General features: G+C 38.2%; 1 long non-coding RNA gene across 1 annotated transcript; it reads left to right on the forward strand.

Moving 5' to 3' along the window:
* The first annotated feature begins 20,138 nt into the window (after positions 1-20,138).
* LOC307162637 lies at positions 20,139-20,823 on the forward strand. The gene is made up of 3 exons (XR_013821952.1): positions 20,139-20,398; positions 20,597-20,628; positions 20,788-20,823. It is a non-coding gene; the product is annotated as an uncharacterized lncRNA (long non-coding RNA).
* Positions 20,824-23,811: the final 2,988 nt, after the last annotated feature.

Genomic DNA, 23,811 nt, shown 5'->3' on the forward strand with positions numbered 1-23,811 from the left:
TCCTATAAATGGTTGTCAAGGTATGGCACGTGTTATTACTTCTGTATTCTTGGAGCCCCCAATAGGCGAGGACGGTGCACTACCTGCGAATATCCTTATCTCAAAGTGTTTATTACCAGTAGAGCAGGGTGTAGTTCATGTTCCTGTAGTAAATTTGGGAGAGAAGGACCAATGGCTTAGGCCAAAAACTTTTTTAGGCCAGCTGTATATGGTCAGTCTGCAGTCAGTTCTGGAACCTGAGTTGGAGGAGAGTGTGAATAGTCAGGATATGGTGAGTTGTAATCAGGTCATGGAGGCAGGTAGGGGGCTATCCTTGGATTTCAATGAGGCGTCATGGCCTTCGTTATCCTCTGCACAGTCTCAGCAGGCTAAATGCCTTTTGACCCGTTTTAGTTCCGTGTTTAGTAAAAAAGAGGGTGACTTGGGGTGTACTCACCTAGTCCAACATGAGATTCCAGTGCTAGACGATGCTCCTGTTCGGCAGCGTTATCGTCGGTTGCCCCCCTCTCAGTATGAGCAAGTCAAAACTCATATTAGTGAGCTGCTTGAACAGGGTGTAGTTCGGCCTAGTTGTAGTCCCTACTCATCACCTATTGTGATAGTGCAAAAAAAAGATGGGAGTATCCGTCTTTGTGTTGATTACCGCCAACTCAATGCAAAAACACGGAAAGATGCTTACCCACTTCCAAGGATTGAGGAATCGCTTGATGCGCTAACAGGTGCTAAGTGGTTTTCTACTCTTGACTTGGCGAGTGGGTACAATCAAGTTCCAGTGATTGAACGGGATAAGGAGAAGACTGCTTTCTGCACTCCTTTTGGCCTCTTTGAATACAATCGAATGCCTTTTGGTTTGTGCAATGCACCCAGTACTTTCCAGAGGCTTATGGAGAGGATTTTTGGTGATCAACGGTTCCAGTCCCTTCTGCTATACTTGGATGACATCGTCATCTTTTCTGGTTCCTTTGAACAACATCTTCAGCGGTTGGAGATGGTTTTGGGGCGTCTTCGACAAAATAATCTGAAATTGAAGTTCCAAAAATGCCATTTTTTCCAAAAAAGGGTTAAGTATCTTGGTCACATAATTTCCTCCCAGGGAGTGTCTACTGACCCAGAGAAAATCAGTGCTGTAGCCAACTGGAAGCGACCCAGTAATCTTTTGGAGTTACGCTCCTTTTTGGGTTTTGCATCATACTACAGAAGGTTTGTAGAGGGTTTTGCTCAATTAGCAGCACCTCTACACAGATTAGTAGGGGAGCTCCAAGGTAAGGGAAAGAAGCGGGGTTCAGGCACTAATACTCTGCTGGAAGGACGATGGACAGAAGTTGTGGAGAATGCCTTTGTGGCTTTGAAGAAGTCATTGGTAGAGGCCCCAGTTTTAGGCTATGCTGATTTCACTAAGCCATTCGTGTTAGAGATAGACGCTAGTCAGGTCGGTCTTGGTGCCGTATTGTCTCAAGAACAGGAGGGACAGCGGAGGCCTATCGCTTACGCCAGTCGGGGTCTGCGCCCTGCAGAAAGAAATATGTTAAACTACAGTTCAATGAAACTGGAGCTCTTGGCCCTTAAGTGGGCCGTCTCCGAGAAGTTTCGGGAATACTTGCTGGGTGTCAAGTTCGTGGTGTTCACAGATAACAATCCTTTGAGTTATCTGCAGACTGCCAAGTTGGCTGCCGTAGAGCAGCGTTGGGCGTCACAGTTGGCGTTGTTTGATTTTGAGCTGAAATATCGTCCTGGTACAGCCAATCGCAATGCGGATGCACTTTCCCGCCTGCCTGTGAATCCAGCTTCTGAAAGGGTCAGGGAAATTGCTTCTGGTATAACCTTACCCCACGAACTTTCATTAGTTTAGTGTTTAAGCTCTGCTTCGAACTGTACTCTAGCTTCAGAAATAGCAGCTCTTCCCTCTCATGAGAAGGCAGATATGCAAGCTCTTCAGGCGGCAGACATGCATATTTCTGCATTTCTGAAATATTGGCAAAGAGGAGTGGTCCCTACTCGTTATGAAAGGGCTAGGGAGTCTAGGGAAGTAATGGAGCTTGTTCGCCAGTGGAAACGTGTTCGACAGGTAGATGGGGTTTTGTATAGGGAAGTCTTTTTGGCTCCAGGAAAGGTTAGAGTGCTTCAGGTTTTATTGCCTGGGGTTTTAAGGAAGGAAGTGTTGGAGGGCCTTCATGACCATCACGGGCATCAAGGTATAGAGAGGACAACCACTCTGGTGAGAGAGAGATGTTTCTGGCCCAATCTGCGTCACGATGTTGAGCAATGGTGTATCAAATGTGAGCGCTGTGTGGTCGCTAAGGCCTTACGCCCTGAAGTTCGGACAACTATGGGACATTTGATGGCTTCAAAGCCTTTGGAAATTCTTGCGATTGATTTTACACTCTTGGAGCGGGCAAGTAACGGATGTGAGAATGTGCTCGTAGTTACTGACGTGTTTTCTAAGTTTACCCAAGCTTACCCAACTCGAGACCAAAAGGCAAGTACGGTGGCCCGTATCCTGACTGAGAGGTGGTTCTATGTTTGTGGGGTGCCAAAACGCATCCATTCAGATCAGGGGCGGAATTTTGAGGGAGAATTGCTTAAGCGACTGTGCCATCTATACGGGGTCCAGAAGAGTAGGACTACAGCATATCATCCTGAGGGAAATGGGCAGTGCGAAAGGTTTAATCGCACTTTGCATGATCTATTGCGCACTTTGCCCATCGAAAAGAAAAGGGTATGGCCTCAGTCTTTACCACAGTTACTTTTTGCCTACAATACCTGTGCCCATCAATCCACCGGCTACTCTCCCTACGAGCTTGTGTTTGGCCAGAAGCCAAAGCTTCCCGTGGATGCCCTTTTAGGGATAGAGGAAGGGAGTACACCGGTGACTGTTCAAGACTGGGTGGCGAGTCATCGGGACCATTTGGCCTCTGTGTACGTTAAGGCTAGGCAGCAGCTGGGAGTGGCAGCAGCCCAGCGAGCACATCACCATCCAGAATCTGTGCCTATTTTGCCAGTTGGTACTCGGGTTCTTTATAAGAATCATTTCCCAGGCCGGCATAAGATTCAAGATGTGTGGGGCACGAAGGTGTATGAGGTAGTAGAGTGTTTGGATGGGGTAGGCACTGTGTATAAGGTAAGACATCAAGACACAGCGGGGTACGTGAAGAATGTCCACCACTCGGAATTGCGAGAGCTTCCTGATGGGTATGTACCCTTGGATAAATGTGAGGTTGAGGCAAATTGTCCTCCAGCAGGATTGCTGCCGGAGCATGGTCATCGGAGGCAATTAGCTGAGGAAGATGAAATGTCAGAAGAGGAGACTATGGTTCTACATGTAGCCCAGGAGGGAGGTCCAGCAGTAGTTGGGCAAGATTTGGGTGAGCGGGAGTTGGGCCGGTGTCTAACTGAACAAGTCATTGATCACCCAGATTTCCAGTGTCCAGTGGAGCAGGTACTTGATTCCCCAGAGTCCCTAGAGCCAGTTCCTGGCCTTCACAATCATTTAGAACGGGAACCCGAGCCGGGGCGGGCAGAACTCGGTTTACGCCGGTCGGTTAGAACGAGGGCTGGCCAGCATTCAAATCTATTTAATCTGCCAAGGCCGGTGCAATCCTTGGAAGATCAAGCCCCCCTCAAATTCAGCCTCAGTAAGTTGCCTGTATGTCCCTTTTAGACCTTGGGACTAGGATGGGTATGATGGGGATAGGTGCTGTTACCGGGACGGCGACCTTTAAAAGAGGGGATGGATGTAACCAGAATGAGTATGCTATGCCTTTAAGTGGGCAGGTGAGGTGATGGGGTCGGCCGCATTTAACCCCCTGAGGTCGGCGGTATCGCCGGCGATACCAGCTCGCTTTTTTTATCAGTGTAAAAGAAACTCATAAATACTCTGTTGACTTTGATTTTCCATAGGAGTTTCATACATCAATCGATTCTGTTAAATGTGTATTATTTTTGTGTATACTCACAATAAAAACAAAGTGTTGTGCTTTTTGCCAAATAAAGAAAAATAAACGTGATGCGAGTTCTGCCTTCTCTCTGTCAGTGTAGTCCATTCTGAAACACGTCCGAAAATGAACAATAACTCAGCGAATACTCAGTCAAACAGGCATACAGACACACAGGCATGAAGCTTGAATTCTCTTCTTTTAAATGAAGTAATTTATATTAAAAAAAAATATTCTCATCTTGTGAAATCTGTATTAAAAGAGAGCGATTCGAGCCAGTCGAGCTCATTACAGCTGATTCAAATGTAATGTGACTCCGCCCACGGAGAGCGCACGCTATTCAAACGCAAATGGCTGAGGCAATCTGCGCAATCCTGTGAACGCCCCCATATCAGCTCGAGAAACACAAGTTTATTCAGATCATTACTTGTTTACACCGTCTCGCAGCGCTGTGAGGAATAATAATAATGGAAAATGTACCTCAGAAGTGCGGGTATATCGAGGAGCGAGCTGAGGAATACAGTAGTAAGTTTTTTTCCTTCTCACGTGAATCGGGTTTCTGTTTATGAATGAATGAACGGCAGAGATGTGCGCTGTTTACCACAGCTCGCAAAAGACAGTTTCAATTTAAATCGCGTGTGTGAATGAATGATGATGTTTTAGCAAACTGTATTGCTATACTGAGATGAGTAAAAATCGACTGAAATATGTTGAAATAAAATGTAGGCTATTTGTATAAGCAACGTATTAAACTGCAAATTAACATTTATATGCCCTAATATTTCATAAAGACAACGTTACAGTCAGGCGAAATATGAAAGACAACATTTTGTTGACTAGATTTGGGTACAGTTTTTACTGTAGAATATACTGTAAGATTACACTTGAATTGTTGTTGTAATTGTAACCTTTTTAATAAAAAAATGTATTTACAAGGCAGATGTAAACAAACTACTAAAAGGTAAATATAATTTTTTTCTTTAAATAATTTGTATTGTGTTTTATTAGTAACAAATTTGGGGAGAGGATAAATATTCCAAAACTGAAAATACAGTATGAGAATTAACTGCACAATTACTAGACATGTTTACCTTGGATATTATACAATTTGCAAGCACAATGTGTGAAAAAAAAAATGTATATAAAATATTTGTGTATAAATATATACACATATATATATATATATATATATATGTGTGTGTGTGTGTATGCATATATGTGTGTGTGTATATATATATATATATATATATGTGTGTGTGTGTGTGTGTATGAAGAGTTCAGATGCAAAAGCCTCTAAATGCCTCTAAAATTTTCTTCTAGAATGATCATTTTTATGAAGCTTGTATATTTAAGTTAGCTATAGGTGACACACCTGAATGAATGGCTCATTAAGTATGCAGGGGCATTGTCTCATCAGGTGTGAACTACTAAATATGCATGATCGTTTACGCCCCATCCGCATATTGCCTTTCCAAACTAAAAGTGTTTTGCAAAACTTAAATCAATGTATCGTTTTATGTGAATGATTAGGCAGGATGATTTTCACATCATTTTGAAGAAAAAACTCTAGGCGACGACATCCATTAATCAAAAGTCTTATTGACATATATTTAGTATGTGTTTTGTGGCCTTATTTCAGAAACTTTCATTTTTAGTTTTTTCAATAACCATGCATAAACATGATTCTCTCAAAAATGAAAACATGTACATACATGTGGCTCACATATCATGGTAGTCCTGTTTGTGCTAAATAGAGTGTAATTTTTTTTTTGCCATTGATATGTTTATAAGCAACTGAAAAAAGCACAAATGTCAGGGCATGTCAGAACATCTCAAGGACCCCAAAAACACCCCAGACCCCAGAGGGTTAAAGTCTCGCGGGTGTCAATGAAAGAGCGTTTGTTCTCGTTCTCCGTTTGATACACGAGTGTGTGTGGTCTCTCCTATACTGGCGCGTTGGAAGAACTGCTTGTGTGTTAATGCTGTGCCTGAATTCAATGATTATTCCTGCGCTGATGACCTGTTGATCGGAGAAAGCAGTGTGCGTGTCACTCTGCGTTTGGGCTCGGCTACCTGTGAATGTATTTTAGGATTATTCCTGTGCCGATGACTTGTTGATCTGAGAATGCTTGATGATCATTTGTGTCTATACTCGGCCGGGTTATGAGTGCCAGCATTGATGGACATTTGCACGGAATAGACTGTGTTACAACCAGAGGTGGGTAGAGTACCCAAAAACTGTACTCAAGTAAAAGTACAAGTACTTATAGAAATATTTACTCAAAGTAAAAGTAAAAGTAATAATCTTAATAGTTACTTGAGTAAGAGTAAAAAAGTATCCAATGAAAAAACTACTCAAGTAGCGAGTAACTTACTTCGGATTATATATATATATATATATATATATATATATATATATATATATATATATATATATATGAAGAAGACTTAAGATGCAAAAGCCTCTGAGTGCCATCTGAAACTTTCTTCTAAAACAAGCATTTTTATCAAGCTTGTATATTTAAGTTCAGTAATTTCACTTTAATGACAATTATTAGGTACTTTGCATTGCCATTTAAGTGAAATAACTGAACATAAACGTACAAGCTTGATAAAAATGCTCTTTTAGAAGAAAATTTCAGATGGTACTTAGAGGATTTTGCATCTGAAGTCGTCATATATATAAAATTATATTATTTAGATTTTTTATTTTTATTTAAATGACTATTATTTTCATAAGTAGATTGGCTCTCTTTGCAACAAAAAGCATTTTCTCCCATCTGTAGCCCGAAAAAGAAAATCATTGCCTGTCCTTTGGTTTGTATAATAGTAATATAACTTATACAACTACATTTGGATTATTAGACAATGTCGAAATAAAGTGAATCCGCAGAGTGTTGCATTCAAAGGCATGCAATTGACACAGAGAAGAAAGAGTTAAAACTCTTCACATGTGCTCGTGCTCATGACTGCTACTGAATATCTGAACACAAAAAAAAAAAAAAAAAAAAAGTACATCGACGAATCTTCTTCTGTCGGTTCTCCAAAATATAATCAAATGTATATTTCTGCAAGCATGTTTAAACTGGTTAACTGTGTCTACGGCAGGCAATTAAAGGCATTCGTTTTCAAGTCGAGTTCGCACGCCACTGCGCAACAATACACACAAACTACCGCGGGATGGCGGGTGTTCATAAACTGTGGGCAATGGTAGCTTATTTAATGTATAAATTAATGTATATGTCCAAAAAACGGGTAATGTCATACTTTCTAGTAGCCTAGTGCTATCATGGCGTAATAATCTGTTTGGTTGTAAAATGTATTACTACCTGAGTGAAATAAAATCGAATATATCGTCCTGTGGAATCATTCATTCACAGACAGCTTACGAAGATGTTCAACTAATAAAGATCTTCATCGCTGGCAAATATATGATGCATTTGCAGATTTGCTCTCACTTGACTGTACTGTAGGTTCACGGCCACTTCATCCAACGCTCTTGATGTCCTTAAATCTTCCTGTTACGACTCCGAGTCGAGTGTGAATTGAAATCGCTTCAGACGATTCAGTGCGTGCAGGAACTGAACAGTTCATTCAAACTGATTCGCGAACCGATTTAGACAGATCTGCCAACTTGTTTGATGAAGTCTTTGAACAGAATCGACTCAAAAGAGTGATTCATTTGTGAATTGAGCATCGCTCAAGCCCAGAAAAAAGATACATCGCACTTACGCATTTAACAACACATATTGCATTAAAATAAAGTAACGAGAGGAACGTCGCCCAACGTAACGAAGTAAAAGTACAGTTTTTTCATTAGAAATGTACTCAAGTAAAAGTAATAAGTACCCACATTCAAATCTACTCTTAAAAGTACAATTTTTCCCAAAAAATACTCAAGTAAATGTAACAAAGTAAATGTACTTCGTTACTACCCACCTCTGGTTACAACTCACTTTTTCCTCTTAATGAGACTGTTATGTCTCAGCCAACCAAGTGAACTATAGTGTATTGAGTTTCAAAACCTTCTTTGGGTGGCGGTCATCGTTTCTTTTCCCACTGAAATTGAGATCATTTTGTTTTCTTTTGTTAATTGGATAATCATGTCATTTTTGTAGTGTTTTTATGGTATTCATTTGTTGAAATCTTTCTGTCTTATTTACTGGTGTACCACTGTATGGGAGGTCTTATTGGTTTGTGTGTTTGATATATGGTTTGATTGGTTTTGATTTGTGTTTCCTCCCATGTGGTGTGTTCTCCAGTTTATGATTTTAGTTTGATTTGTTTTATTTTTGAGTGCCATATCTATCATTGTCTTCTGTTACATAATTTAATTTTACATTATAATTTCTCAGCTTAATTAATTTGAATTCCAGGTTCACCAATTGTTTTTCTTTAATTTATCATATTTCCTAAATTTAATTCTGATTGTTTGGTGCATTGTTTTAATTTTTTTGCTTTTTGTTTAATGTTTTCTTAAATTGAGTGGAGTTGTTGTGGTATATGTTTTTGGTTCTTCTTGGGGCTTTGGTTTGTCCTATTCTTTTAAGTTTGTGAAATATTTTTTGAACAATAGTGCTACCAATCAGGTTATTTTAACCACCATATCTGTGAAGGATTGTATCTGTCCCTTTAATAAAGTATCAACTCTTTTTGTACTCCGGCTTCTAGTTCATTTATTTAAACTGCCTGTGTTAAAATCATCATTGTTAGGGTCCCCCATCCCAGAAAAGTGGGGGTGGCGTAGTCAAATTTGTCGACATTTCTAATAGCCACGAAATTTAGGTCACATATATCTTTGTTTGATTAAAGTTTAAGCTGCAAAAGATCCAACTTCTCCTCTTCCAAAACGACAAGTGTGAAACATTGCTTTACATGAGGTTAAAAGCAGGGTTTTAAAAAAGACGTTTCATGATTTCAAAGATGTTCGATGATTTAAAAGATGTTTGATTTGGGCCAGTGAGCAACCACATACAGTAGCAATGCATTGTGCACTTTGCACAAAAAACATGTAAAAATCTGGTTATACTACACTCAAATGTGTTCACATAAGCGGTAGCAACCATTTGTGAAAGACTCTCTCTCTCTGTTTGTTGTGTGTGTGTGTGTGTGTGTGTGTGTGTGTGTGTGTGTGTGTGTGTGTGTGTGTGTGTGTGTGTGTGTGCGCGTGTGCGTGTGTGTGGGGTGTCATTGACCTTGTAAGCCCAGCTCCTTCACCCTCAGCCCACAGTAGTCTGTATACTGTCTCAATGTGGGACTTGGCCAGAAACTGCCTACATTTTGTCAGGTGCTTCAAACTGCAGCACAGCGATTATGTTGTTTGCATTTTGTAGAAATACTTTGCATCCATAACCACGCTTCTAATGTGTGCTTGCGCTTTCAGCAAGTAGCTGTCACAACCATAAAAGCCTCCATAAAATGGTCTGCAGCCATACATTGCTTACTGGTGCATACGTAAACAAAAATTTCCCTTTACATATTTGAAGTGAAATTGAAAAATCAACATAAATACATTAAGTTATCTTATTCACTACATGAGGTCGTGTCAGCTGAAAACTGAACATAAGCTTAAAAGAAAACATAAGAAAAGCTATCTATGAGACCACATTTGGTTAAGGTTAGTAAATGTTAGGTAAAAACCTATCATTTAGGGATTCTAAAAAAATGTAGAGCAAAGAAAGGTTATGATGTAACATTGAAATTAAATATTTGAATTCTAATGCTTATAGGACACAAAAAATGGAAATAAGGAATATGTCTGCCAATGAGCAATTGGACATCTTTGTAAAAATTTCCTTGGTTCCATTGAAGCACAACAATGATTTTTGAAACATTCTCAAATCATGCTGGAGAGCATGAGCATCGGGTTTTGTTCATATCATCTTAAGTGCTGTTGTCCATTAAAAAGTAAAAGTTGGACATATCCTACCAGAATACTAAGACAAAATTCAGGCTGTTGGGCCACATGAAATCTTGAGACATATGTTCCTGAATGAAACATAGAACACTTGATAAACTGTAATGAATTCTTCTCCTGGTTATTTTTAGTTGTTCCACCCAGAATTGGCCCATTTGTCAGAGTCCTGCAAGGTGGTGCCCACTTACTTTAGCATTAATGTCTTGATGGATTACATGGGGTTGGTAAGGCAGCTGAATGCTGTTGGTTTTGTACTGGTTGACAAAAGGTGAAATAGGGTGTTGGTGCTTACATCTAGCTACATTGAAGGCATTGTAAGGATTGGGTACAAACCAAACACCAATGAATCTTCCAGGTGATTTGTTCAAACGTAACTCCACACAGAACTCAACATTCCAGACCCCAGATCACCCATCCCGGCTCCAGCCAGGCTACACTAAGAACTTTTTATGGCCAAACTAAAGGAAGAACTTGTCAATGTGAGATAGCTTGGAAAAGAATGATTGGCTCAGAGATGGCACAACTCAGTGCCCGATCAAGATAACAGCAGAAGTTGCTGGACCCCACAACATTCCAGACCCCCTCCTCCTTAAGGACCTCTGAATGACCAAACCAGAGTTCTCTTCTCTTCAAACCAGAGAACTGAGATTTTACCTATAACAATACATAAAATCATCCCAAAACAATTATTGATGGACTTATTGTCATATTGACTGGATACGAGACAGGAAGCAATTGCAAGTGATTTATTAGTAAGTTCAGAACAACAGTACAAGCCGATGGTAAAGAGTGACGCAGGGACTTCGATGGTCAGGATCCGTGAGGAAGTGCAGTGAAGGTGACAGTGAGACGACGGATGAATCCACAACGAAGACTTGGAACAGGAACACAAGGCAGGAACTGGACACCGGAACACCAACACGAACGACATCAAACAACGATCTGACAAGGATGAAGGAACAACGGTAAGTATTTAAGGAGTCGTGATATTGCTTGCAGCTGGTGATGTGATGGTGATCAGCTGGAGCGGATCAAGTGATGTCATACACTCACACCCACAACACACGCGCTCACACAACAACATAAACACAAGACTAGAAGGAACAGAGAATACATCTACCGTGACACTTATAATCAAACATCATGCAACTACATAATTATATATTGTGTCTGCCATTTATACGTGTGTCTAATATGCTTAGATCCCATATATAAGTCATAATTGTTATAACTATTAGATGTTTGAATGAATGTGTGTCGTGCTTCCTATCAGTACGATCGTATGTTCTTAATTCAAAAGATGGCTTGATTGAAATCTGTGTGAAATGTTTCGTATTTTTATAATAGGAATGATGTCTAAACTGTGGCCTCTGCACTCTCTGCTAAAGCTTGGAGAGTAAGGAGATCCCAGATAACGCATGATTTACGATGAGACAAATAAAGACAGTGTCTAATTGGTCAGAACTGATCCAGGAGGCTAGACAAACATTTGAATTTAAAATCTTAGGACCCGAACAAAGTTTTAGTCAGAACAAAAATGCAGCGGGAGAAGAAGAGATAAACCAGACCAATAACCATGTAGACGTGCAGAGACGAAAGAACCCAAATCAAGATCAGAAGAACATGGGTTAACCATTTCATTCAAGCCATCTCACTACTCTCGTCCCAATTTTCTTTTTTTTCGTAGTTTTTCTTTTCTTTTCCGTTGTGAGTCTCGGTTCTAAGTTAAGTTTTGCGGCAAAGTTTCGGTCCATGATTCAACACTGCAAAGCCAGCTTCAAACAAAGACTTTCCATCCGCCAGCACACCACGTTGGCCATTGGCCGCCCCAGACATCTATTCAAGCACGAGGACACCAACCAACGAACAAATTCGGGAAACCCCTTATTTGACGCCGACAAAATGAATCCCCAAAAGCAAAGACAAGCAAGTAGCCTCCAGATTCTTAAGCTGAACTGGTGTATTAATTAAAATAACCCGCCTAAGAAAGGATAGAAGGGTTAAATTAATGATTGATGGTTCTTCAGGTCATGTCTTATAAGTGCATAGAATCTTGAGATTTCATCATCTCACTCTTAAACTCACTCTTTCCACACTCTCTTCCTTTCTGCAACTCGTATGAATGTGTGTGTTTGTGTTGGATATTAGTTTTGTGTGTTAGAATAATCAATAAAGTCTTGTTTGTATTTTAAAGAGAAGTGTTACTTGTGTTATGTGCTTACAAATTTAATGTCTTAAACTGCTTATCTAAGTTACCTTGCTAATAAATAGTGTTTCACTATAGTTTGGATATTTATATCCGCTGCAGAGCTGATAGTTACGGCCGGTTCAAATGAACCCTGAACGAGTCATTTGCTCGGTCGTAATAAGTGATTCTTTCGAATTCCTTATAAATTAATTAATAATTCCTTTGAGCTAAATTTACCTGTCTGAATAATAGACAAATATCTTACAGCATAGAGACTTTTGACAGGGCGACTGAATGTAATGCAACTGGAGTGTTGGCCGGTGGATGGATAAAGTGATTCCAGCTAAGCCAGTACATTTACATTAACATTTAGTCATTTAGCAGACGCCTTTGTCCAAAGCGACTTACAAATGAGGACTAAAGCAAGCGAGTCATTGTGAAGAGGCAAAAACAATGAAAGAAGTGCTCAAAATACAGTTTTACAAAGCACACATTTATTTATTTTTTTATGAGGTTAAGTGGAAGAGATGAGTTTTCAGTTGTCTTTTGAATGTTGTCAGGGATTCTGCATTCCCGGATGAGGGTGGGGAGATCATTCCACCAGCATGGAACCGTGAATGAGAATGTTCTGGAGAGTGATTTTGTGGCTCTCTGTGATGGTACCACGAGACGTCGCTCATTGACCGATCGCAGGCTTCTGGTAGGGATGTAGACTCGTAGGAGTGAGTTAAAGTGGGAGGGAGCTGAGCCTGTGGTAGATCTGTCAGCAAGCGTCAATGCCTTGAACGTGATGCAAGCAGCAAGTGTAATCACTTACTTTACAATTAGAATGCGCATGCGTCAAGGCTGAGCATATCGGGAGAACGCCAATCTCAGACAAAACGTGAAAATACTGGTAATTAAAGATATTTCTGATTTATAATGACGGTCAGTCAAGTATGAAGGTTGACTTGATCGGGTGAGAGAGCTGTGATATGTCTAAGAAGAAAACAAGGTCGCAAACAAAGCTCAGTGGACTCGGCCTCGCTGAACAGGGGCCTGAGATTGATATGGCAGCATGAAAGGATATCAACATGCAGGAGCTGTCAGAGCTGATCCGAATCATAATAAGGGATGAAATCAATGCGGCGGTTGATAAACTTCAACCGCAACTTGATGTCGTTAAAAAAGACATGTCCGAGTGTTCCAACAAAGTTGCTGCTATGGAGGAAACGCTTGACCACATGGAGATCAGGGTTACGCCGCTGGAGTTTGCAAACGAAAGTTTGCGTAAAGAGAACACAGACTTGAAAGAGAAAGCCAATCGTTTGGAGAATCACAGTCGGAAATATAACACCCGAATTCTCAGCTTGGTTCGAGGTACCGAGAAGGGGAATCCAACAAGTTTTGTGTCCGCTTAAGCAAAGCGGACACAAAACTTGCTATAGGCCACCCAATGCACCAATAGTCTGTTTCCAAAGGGGCGTCACCAACGAGTTGTGTGTGTGTGTGTGAAACTTACAAAACAAAATCCTCAAACCTGGGCAGAAGATAATAATCAAATGGATTTTTAAATATTTCAATGAGGCTAGTTATTGTGCTGATATTAGAAATATTAGATAAACTCCATTGTGCACCTGAAGTGGAAAATGCCCACCGCGTTGGACCTGTGGCTAAATCTGGTCAGCGCGCAATGATTGCAAGGATGCACAGGTTGGATACGAGAGATGACATTCTACGTTTAGCCAAGAAAGAAAAGCTGTTTGAGATTCGTGGAATGAAGCTGCCATTTTTCCTGACTTCACTCCGGAGACGGCGAAGGCCAGGGCGCGTTTCCGTGAGGTGAGGAACAAGTTGTGGAGTGCAGGAGTGAAACACGGGATCATTCATCCATCTATTTTGATTTTGACTTTTAATGAAGAGACCATTAAGTTTACTGACCACCAAGCTGCAGAGATATTCTACAAGACTGTGGTTGAACTGGAGATGCAAAAGTACGAATGAACACTGATGGCCAAGCACAGGTATAGACTTTGCGCATGTAACCTAGTCTACAGACATATTTAAGTCTGCTTCTGAAGTTCTAATTACAATGTATATGCTCTCAGTATCTCGGTTTAAATTATATCAGTTTAAATAGTAATAGTGAGACTAAGAGGTTGGCTTGATTTATGACTTATGATGTATGATTTCATGACCACAGAAGTTATGTGTAAAATATTAGGCTTGTCTGAGTTGGTGTAACATCTTATTAGATGTTGTTGACAAATGTTGGCAAAATGGGGGTGCATATGTGTGAATGTGTGTGTATGTGTGTCTTTGTGTGTTGTGTGTCTTCTTTGTCTAATTTGTTCATTTGATAGCTCTTTACTATGTTTAATCAGAAGTTACTATTTGTGTAAAATAAAAAAATGGTGATGGATAAAATACTCTCAAATAAAGGGTTAAAAATAGCTCATTTGAATATTTGTAGTTTGCGAAATAAGATGCAGGATATTACTGGGATTCTGGAAAATAATAATTTGCATATTTTGGCAATATCTGAAACGCATTTAGATGCAACTATAGAGGACTCCCTTTTGCATGTAAATGGATACTTATTATATAGATGTGACAGAAATATAAATGGAGGAGGAGTGGCTTTTTATGTTCAGGATCAAATACCAGTAAAGACTAGACAGGACTTTGGTTGTAATGGGGTTGAAGCGCTGTGGTTGGAAGTGCAGTTACCACACTTAAAGCCTATTCTAGTTGGTTGCTGCTATAGGCCACCCAATGGACCAATAGTCTGTTTCCAAAGGGGCGTCACCAACGAGTTGTGTGTGTGTGTGTGAAACTTACAAAACAAAATCCTCAAACCTGGGCAGAAGATAATAATCAAACGGATTTTTAAATATTTCAATGAGGCTAGTTATTGTGCTGATATTAGAAATATTAGTATTATAATATAAGTTTTAATAGTATTAGTAGTATTAATATATAAGTATTAAGGGAAGTAGATCCTGATCTAGCTTTGGAGGTTTTTACAAATTTATTAATGCCAATTGTTGACAAACATGCCCCATTAAGATGAATGACAGTAAGAAATATTGCTTCTCCATGGTTAGATGCTCAACTTAAAGAATATATGAGGAAAATAGATAAATTAAAGTCAGAGGCAAGCTTATCAGGGGATAATGGATTATGGGAAAGGTACAAGCAATTAAGAAATTTTGTTACAAAATTAAACAGAACAAAAAAAAAAAGGATCTATTATGAATATAAATTTGAGGAAGTAAAATCAGACAGGAATAAATTATGGAATACATTAAACCAATTAACTAGCCTGGGAAAACCCAGACAACTTCAGGCAAATTTAGATTTGCTCTGCAAGTAGTCTGGCAAAGAGCTCATTCAAGCCCATTTCCATGGCCTCGAAATCGCGGCACAAATCAGAAACGTTGAGGCGGGCTTTACAAGATGACGATCGCTCTGATTGGTTTTAGGTCTAGCCTATCCAATTGCACCCAGAGGCATTTGACGTCCACTCCGTTGGTGAAGCGCACCAACTTTTAAATGCATTATTATATTCAAATTGCAAACACATGAGGACAGTCTCCATGAAAGACCCACTGGCAGATGAACGTGCTACTACATTTCTCTCCGAAACGGTAGGAAATTAAATTAGATTTAATAGAGGATTTTAACTGTGACAAGATGATTGACAGGGCAGTTTACGTGACAGGATGCACGCGACAGATCCGTCCGATAAAGATGACGAAGTAGTATGTCCCAAAGCTTGCCTACTTTTTTGCTACACATTCAAAAGTAAATACATTTTCTTCACAAAAAGAGTACATACTTTTATGGCGTAGTGTAACTTTGGGATACTGCATATGGCTTTACACAATGCCGATCGCTCTGATTGGTTTTAGGAGTTTTAGGTCTATCCAATTGCGCCCAGAGGCATTTGAGCGACGTCCGTTGGTGACGCCCCTTTGGAAATGAGTTATTAAAGGAGCTTTGCCAGACCATAACTCAGTTACTACTGAGAATGGTCTGGTTTTAACCAGGCTACCAATTAACAGGGCGGAGAGATAAATCTGTACCAACATTTTTAGATGTAGGTGATACTTTTTTGACTAAACCTGCTGATATAGCTAATTATTTAGGAGATTACTTCAAAGAAAGTTCAGAATTTACAAAAAGATATGATTTCACAGGAATAACCTGATTTATCTTTTAAGACAATTAAAGATACAATCATGCTTAATAAATCATTTAAATTTGACAGAGTAAGTCTTACTATAGTAGAAAACATATTAAAGTTAATGAAATATAAACCTCCTGGTTTTGATGAACTGTATGTCAAGCTATTAAAGATGGTTGCTGATGTGATTACAATGCCTATATGTTATATTATTAATTTAAGTTTAGAAAAATGTGTTTTTCCTGCTAACTGGAAAAAGGCTAAAATTGTGCCTCTTCCAAAAAACAAAAAGGAACATTTCTCTGGGAAAAATAGCAGACCTATAAGTATTCTGCCAATTTTGAGTAAGATTATGGAGAAAATAGTTTATGATCAAATTAATTTGTATTTCTCTAAAAATGGGTTGAATTCACTCTATCAAAATGCTTATAAGAAAGGGCACTCTACATTGACAGCCTTAGTTCAGATGACGGATGATTGGTTGCATGAAATTGATGATAGAAAATTAGTTGGTACTGTAATGTTAGACCTGAGTGCAGCATTTGATTTAATTGATTATGATCTATTATTGGAAAAATTAAGTTGTTATGGATTTGAAAAGTGTGCAATCCAATGGATCTATAGCTATCTTGCTAATAGGGAGTTTAATGTACTGTTTAATGGTAGTTACTCTGAGACAAAGGTTCTAGTCTAGATGGAAATAGGGGTCCACGCGCACCCCCCGGCTTTTTTTATGCCACCTGATTTTTTTAAATCCTTAAAGTGTCTATTTTCAGAATCTGCCAGGTACCAAGCTGAAATAATGTCCCAAAGGCTTCATTTTTAACCCTTTGCTGCACCCGACCGGGACCCGTAAAATCAAAAAATTATATAGAAAGTGGCATAACATTTTAAGTAAACAACATACAGAGACAAATGAACACATTTTCCCATACAATTCTGACCGCAGGAATTTAATGGAATGGTTATTTTTGACATTTGACAACATATTGACCATATTTCTGGACAAAAATAGCAAAAAATGGCCAAATATGTGTAGAGGATCAACTATATTTTCATTTTCTCAACCGCATAGGGTGATTTTTTTTTCACAACCTGTTATTTCTTTATAATTCAATTGTCTATTTTAAGATTAAATTGGGTACCAAGCTGAAATAATGTCCAAAATGATTTATTTTTAACCCTTTGCACCAAACCTGAAAAATCTAATGTGATATAAAGTGCCATAACTTTTGATGTAAACAACTCACAGAGACAAATGGACACATTTTTCCATACAATTCTGACCCAGGGAAATTGTTATTTGTTATATTTTACAACATCGTGACCATCTATGGTCAAAAACAGCAAAAAAAGCTCATCTGACAACGTTTTTATTATACTAATAGCAGCCTGAAATGGGGTTTAATTTAACCTTTTACTGCACTTATCCTGAACCTGAAGAAATTTAAAATAGCTTTACATTTGAAGTAAACAAAATAAACTCATTTTGGGTGCAGCAAAGGGTTAAAAAAGAAGCTTTTGGGACATTATTTCAGCTTGGTACCTGGCAGATTCTGAAAATAGACACTTTAAGGATTTTAAAAAAATCAGGTGGCATAAAAAAAGCCGGGGGGTGCGCGTGGACCCCTATTTCCAGCTAGACTATTCTGCATTGTGGGGTGCCTCAAGGGAGTTGCCTTGGACCACTGTTATTTTCTATTTTTATTAATGATTTGTCTTTTATTTTGGGGTGTGCCACTATTGCCCTACTGTATATGCAGATGACTTTACTATTTTTGTGTCTGATTATGACTCTACCAGACTTAATACTGTATTAAATAATGAACTAAAATTAATTGAAAATTGGAACAGAGAAAATAAGTTAATTATTAATGTTGTGAAGAGTAAATGTATGATGTTGGGATCTAATCATCTTTTAAAAGATTCACCTGCTCTGAACTTGTCAGTTGGTGGTTTGATCATTGAACAAGTGGCTGAGGCCAAATTGCTTGGCGTGATTGTGGACAGCAGTCTGACCTGGAATGCTCAGATAAAACTAATATTGAATAAAATGGGCAGGAGTATGGCTGCAGTTCGCCATTGCAGAAAATGCATACCGATTCGTATACGGAAAACTTTGGTGGAATCAATAGTTTTGTGTCATTTAGACTATTGTTCCATCATTTGGGCTACAACTACAGAGAATAATTTAAACAGATTACAGATTGCACAAAATAAAGCATCTCGGCTTGTTCTAAACTGTTCTTTCAGAACATGTATTAGGGACATGCACAATCAGTTAGCATGGCTTCATGTAAGAAGCAGAATTAATTATTCTCTTTTTAAATTCTTAAAAAATATAATTATTACAAAAGCACCTGAAATTATTTATAAAAGATTGACTTTCTTCAGTGACGTGCATACTTATTCCACTCGCCAATCAAGTGAAGGGCGTTTGTTACCTGCCTGTCGAACAAATCAACTTCAAAGAACATCGTGTTATTGAGCAATGGTGGCATGGAACTCGCTCCCGTTATTTTTGGTCTCAGAGAGTCACAATGTTAGTTTTTCCAAAAGATTGAGACTGTATTTATTTACTTTGGAGTAACTGTAATTATGTAATTAATAATGACTGTATAATGAGCTATGGCAATTGAAATGTGATTTTTATATTTTATATTATACCCAGAGAGTGGTAATATTTTGTACATAGAAGAGCTTATATTGTTATTGTTGTGGCAAAAATATTCATTAAACACTCAATCACTGTGTAAGAGACATTTCTGAGTCAAATTGTCTTTTAAAAGTATTTATTCTTGCAAGAAGGCCCAGTTGCCACACAGAAGTCACCAGTACAGTCTGTGAAACAAGTGCGACGACGAGAGGGAGGGCAGAGGAGCCTTTATACTGCTTTCAAGGTCTTCTGCTTACAGGCCCTTATCTAAACAAGGGAAGGTTTCTCTGCTAGTCATCTAATCCTGCTGAGTTTGTTCTTACAAACTCACAAGTTCTAAATTGGGCGGCCTCTGACCCTAGGGGTCAGAGGTCCCTTTTCAATCTGCCTCCTCCTGATGTCTCACCTGTTTCCCAGTGTTTAAAAACACACACACATTAGTCATATGTTGGCAGACTACGTACAGTCCAGCAAAGATCATTTCAATGTCTTAATAATGAAAATAATGAAAATCAACACTATAAATCAATGAAAATCAAAATTTTCCATTACAATTCCCCCTTTTTATCATTTACTGATAATTGATTAATCAAACACATCAAACACATCAAACCATAATAATACTTATACTCTTCATCTCTGATTTTCATATGACTGATCACTCTTTAAACTTGTAGGAAAAGAAAGGATTAAAAATGAAATAAGCTTAGGCTGTTTTTGTAAGGATAGGCCCTTAATTTTGTAGAAAGTGTTGGAGATTTTCCTTTACCTCATGTAAAAGTATGTATTTCTGTGTCTCAGTCAGAACCCAGGTTAAATCAGGATACATCAGGTCAAATTAGGTCAAGTGGTCTGTGAGGATGAAAGAGTACCTAACAAGCTCAGAGAGAAGATGTGTATGGGTAACTGATAAGATGGTACTAAAAACGTCAATTAAAAATGATGGATGGTATGACAACACTGCAGGTGCATTGAATCATGTGACCAAAGATGTTCTAGAAAATGGGTATGACCACACTGTAAAACTTTACTGTAAATTTACAGCGAATTTCCTACAGAATTGTACTGTATTTCCATAATACAGTATTAGGCTGTATATTTTACAGAACAGCTGTAAATATACAGCACATTTCTGTTTTCAACCCGATAAATTCGTAATACAGTATCATACTGTAAAAGCACTGCATTGTGGGATTGATTTTTTTCGCGCTCAATTCAGTTCAAATGTGACGAGTCGACAGTTAGCTACTACAGGCAAACTTGATTTGTCAGCGGGATTCAACTGAACAGAATAATCATTCCTGTTAACAAGATAAGCAGTGTCTGCGAATCTGTGAGCAATTTTTAAGCTTTTGTGAGCTTCGGTTCGTGTTTCAAACATTAGTTGCCTGTGACGCAGCAGAAAATGGGCGACATTAACGTGCTAGTGCTACATGAAGACGGATGGAAGAATTTGTCATCTGAATAACCTGCGCCTGTGACGATTAATGGGATTTAGAGTTTGAGAAGATGGAAAATTGTTCAACTGAGTGATACGGTAAGCCAATATATATATTTTTTTTTTTTTTTTTTTTTTGCGTTCGTTTTCTACCGCGGCCGCGCAAACAATTCACTCTGTTCCACCTGTTTACCAAGTAACTTAACGTTAACGTTAACTTCGATATTTCACATAATAGGCAACATATACCATGTTATTTGCATGACCTGCTTTTGATATATATATTTTTCGTTTCAGGCTTTGTAATCTGATGACGGTCCAGTGCTAATGTAAGTGCTTTTAAGTAGTCTACAGTTATAGTCTATGGTAAAATAAATAAATAAATGCTATCAAATGCTGTGTCAGTTCTGTGATCGTGCTTTTGAATCGTTGTCAGAATTTTGCTAGCACAAGAAAATCCATGTTCTTAATGCTGTTTTCAAATGTAGTATTCCTGATTGCCATGCCATGGTCCTACAACTAACAATTCAAAGAGAAGTTAGACGGTGTTATCCTTCAAGCAGATAAGTAGATGATATTCAACAAATCTCATTAGTAGTACTTATAGGGTACATAGTGTCAAAATGATTTACGACTTTGACCTTTGACCTTTGTGACAGGTTGAACTTCTGGTGACCTTTATGATTGATGGGTGAACTTCCTGGTATGAGTTCATGGGATTAACCTATTGACCCTGCTAGCCTATCGATCATGTTATTTGACAGTTAGTTTTGAACTATGACCTAGCTAGGACTAAATCATAATTTTGACGGGTAGTTTTGTCCTATATTAATAGAACAGATGTTTTTGCCGGTTGTTTGAACTTTGTCCCAGTTATATGTGTGTGCGTGTGTGGTTATTGTGCCTGCGCCCCCCCTCCCTTTACATTCCTGAGCAACGTATATAAATGGGATCAGTTATTTCATATATGTGACATTCAGTTATTTCACATTTATATATAAAACATTCTATAATTGATATAATCTAAAACAATTAAAGGTTGAAAAACATTTAGTTATTTCACATTCCTATGTAAAACATCCTTTATATAATTTATATAATATAAATGATATAATAATTAATAATATAAATTATATAATCTAAAATAATATAATATAATACAAAATAACAGAGTGGTTCTCTCTCTCATTTAAAAGTATAACCTTAAAAAGTTTGCATTAGATATTTTAAAAGATTGATTAAATTAAATCTTTAAAGTTTCAATACATACTCATCTTCTATTTATCTGTACTTATGTATGATATAAATTATTTTTTTGCTTAACGGTGACCTAAAGTATAATTGTTATTAAACAATGTCTGTTCAAAAACTGTACTTGGTCGTCTTAAATCTCATTTATATGAAAAAGATTCAATCAGCATTTTTTGTCCATCTGGGGGTTTCAATTTTTATGGTGGGAGGCTTTCCATAGCTATCCCGCACACCTAAACACGACCATCACAGAAAACTACATTTTCAAAATGAAATAAATAAATAATTTAATAAAATGTAAACAAAGTTTTAGCTAAATAAAAACACCTTACATTTCCAGAGAGGCGAAGTAGTTCTTTATGCAATGATAAAAACGATCCAAAAAAGCAAATAGTTTAAGTTGTCATAAACAGAACAAAACAAAACAAAAAATCCTCCAGTGATAAACTACAGTGTGAACTGAAGCTTCAGGATATAGGGCGACAGACCAGATGAGTCTCGGCGAACAATGTCGCAGTAAATCTAGTCTGCGTTTCAGAGCATACTACATTCAGAGTTTACACTAATTTCATGTAAAAGCATAACCTTAAAAGTTTAAATCAAATCTTAGAAGATTTATGTATTATTGTTACTAAGCAGCGTCTGTCCAAAAACTTTAGATTGTTACATACAACATACAACATGAAACATGTTGGCAAAGTTTGTCACAATGTTTTTTAAGAAATCCTAGGACTTTACATTGCTCTTATTTAGACAAAGTTGTATCATTTGGAAAATCACCACACAATTTGAGAGATGCAATCTGTGATAAGTAAAAATCACACATCGTCTTAATTCAAAGTATAAGTATAAGATCGTATAAGATCATTTTTACTCGTATCTCCCGAACTAGGGTGAAACCCTTTACTGAGAATATACCACCGGCCATCTACTCGAAATATATGTAGAAGTTTCAAATGTTAGCATTTGTTGATGGTGGCCGTATGAACAGACTTTGGGGGGAGCTATAGCAGGAAGCATGCCCTTTGACCTCCTTGACTTGGAGGCTTTTTTGTTAAAAAGATTTCTCCCATCTACTCGTTTTTTTTCAAATGCGTGTTGCAACTGCGGTAGCCGTAATGCTTCAAGAATCTATGACAACGTGTCTTCCGATAACACTTCATCGAGTTTAATTGTACATGTTCTACCGTTATGATGTATTTGTTACATGTTCTACCGTACATGTTCTACCGTTCTATATAATGATTTACACAACCAAGCAATAGACCGTACCTTTGACTTACCCGTCGAGAAGAAAGTAGGTGTCTACTGCGTCCCTCTTTCCACCTGGGAAAAGCTATCCCGATATTTATTTACATCCCGATAAATTAAATTTTAGCTTTTTGGCTTTTTTGGCGATTTTTGCCCCGTGCAGTGCAGCCTTTCAAATGTGGCGGGGGCAGTATCAACGCCTCCCATATGGTCTAGCGGTTAGGATTCCTGGTTTTCATCCAGGCTGCTACTCAATAGTCGAATAATCATCAATAATAATTTTTAGTAATTCATAGAGGCCTACACGAACTGCAGAAACAAGCAGAATGTGTGAAAACTCAGTTTCAGTACCAAATTATTTTCACAAATACAATTATATTGAATTCAGAAAATTTCACTATGGAATACTTTATCTATCACAATTTCAATTTAGTACGTCATCATTTCAACTTTTCATCTCATTATCATGACGCATAGTCATAATTTCAACTTTTTAAGTCATCATTTCGACTTTTTGTCAATTACGCCTTTTTAATGTTTTAAAGTCATAATTTGGTTGTTGACTATAGTAGTGTTGCACCTGCATGTCCACTAACTCGCTTGTGAGAGTCAGAGTGTGTAAAGTAAACTCTCATTAGTGTTAGTAGAGTATTAGTGGACTGGTAGGGTTAGAATAAGTAATATTAGAATAAAATATATGTTGGGGAGCATCACAATAAAGAGTTAGCAGATATTAAGCACATATTAAAATTACCATTTTTCAACCGAGCGAATCTGCGCATGAGAGGCCTTCTTTAACTTTTTAATTCAGAATTACAATGACGCCTTGTTAATGTGTCACGGGGTGACAAATAAGCCCGGGACGATCCCCGCTAGAGAAACGTCCCAAAGCCGAGTGAGTGCCTGTCGCTATGGTAACTAGTGGCGGATTGACAGCAGGTGTGGGTAATTTGCGCTGAGCGTTTGAATGGGGCCACGCTAGCTCATGAGAGTATAAAAAGTCAGAGGAA

Source organism: Squalius cephalus, assembly GCF_949319135.1.
Source record: "Squalius cephalus genome assembly, chromosome: 8".
NCBI classification, from domain to species: domain Eukaryota; kingdom Metazoa; phylum Chordata; class Actinopteri; order Cypriniformes; family Leuciscidae; genus Squalius; species Squalius cephalus.